Here is a 785-nt window from a genome sequence, read left to right on the forward strand (position 1 = left end):
ATCACTGTGAGTTCAAGACCAGCCTGGGCTACAAAGTGAGCTCAAGGCCAGCCTGAACTATACAGCAAGACCCTGTCTCAAAAAGACAAAACAAATAAATACATAAATAAATAAATAAATAAACAATAACGTGCTCTATATTTCAAAAAAACTGAAGAAAGGAATTGTAGTGTTTTCATCATAAAAAGTTTGAGAAAATAGATTAACATGATTTAAACATTACGTAACATATACATGTACCAAAACATCGCTTGGTACCCACCATTAACATGCACAGCATCTATGCTGTTATGTATCACTAAAAATTAATTTAATTTTTGAAAAGTTTAGGCTTGGAGGCTGAGGGAGCCTGTGTTAAGAAAAGTAGCCATGGAGAACACTGAAAACTCAGTGGATGCAAAATCTAATAAAAATTTAGAAACACAGATCATACACAGAAGCCAATCAATGGACTCTGGAATATGCTTGGACAATAGACACAAAATGGATTACCCGAAATGGATCTATGTATAGCAATTAATAATAAGAACTTCCATCAACTGGAATGGCAGCTCAATCTGGTACAGATGTAGATGCAGCAAACATCAGAGAAACATTTCTGAACTTGAAATATAAAATGAGAAATAAAAATGATCTTACATGTGAAGAAATTATGGAATTAATGTGCAATGCTTCTGAAGAAGATCATATCCAAAGGAGCAGCTTTATTCGTGTAATTCTAAGACATGGTGAAGAAAGAAGAATTTTTTTTTTTTTTTTTTTTTTTTTTTTTTTTTTTTTTTTGG

General features: G+C 32.1%; 1 pseudogene; it reads left to right on the forward strand.

Moving 5' to 3' along the window:
* Positions 1-295: 295 nt before the first annotated feature.
* Positions 296-785, forward strand: part of LOC102025357 — a 1,252-nt pseudogene continuing 762 nt past the window's right edge.

The sequence above is a fragment of the Chinchilla lanigera genome, unplaced genomic scaffold (genome assembly GCF_000276665.1).
Source record: "Chinchilla lanigera isolate Chin_1 unplaced genomic scaffold, ChiLan1.0 scaffold00016, whole genome shotgun sequence".
Lineage (NCBI taxonomy): Eukaryota > Metazoa > Chordata > Mammalia > Rodentia > Chinchillidae > Chinchilla > Chinchilla lanigera.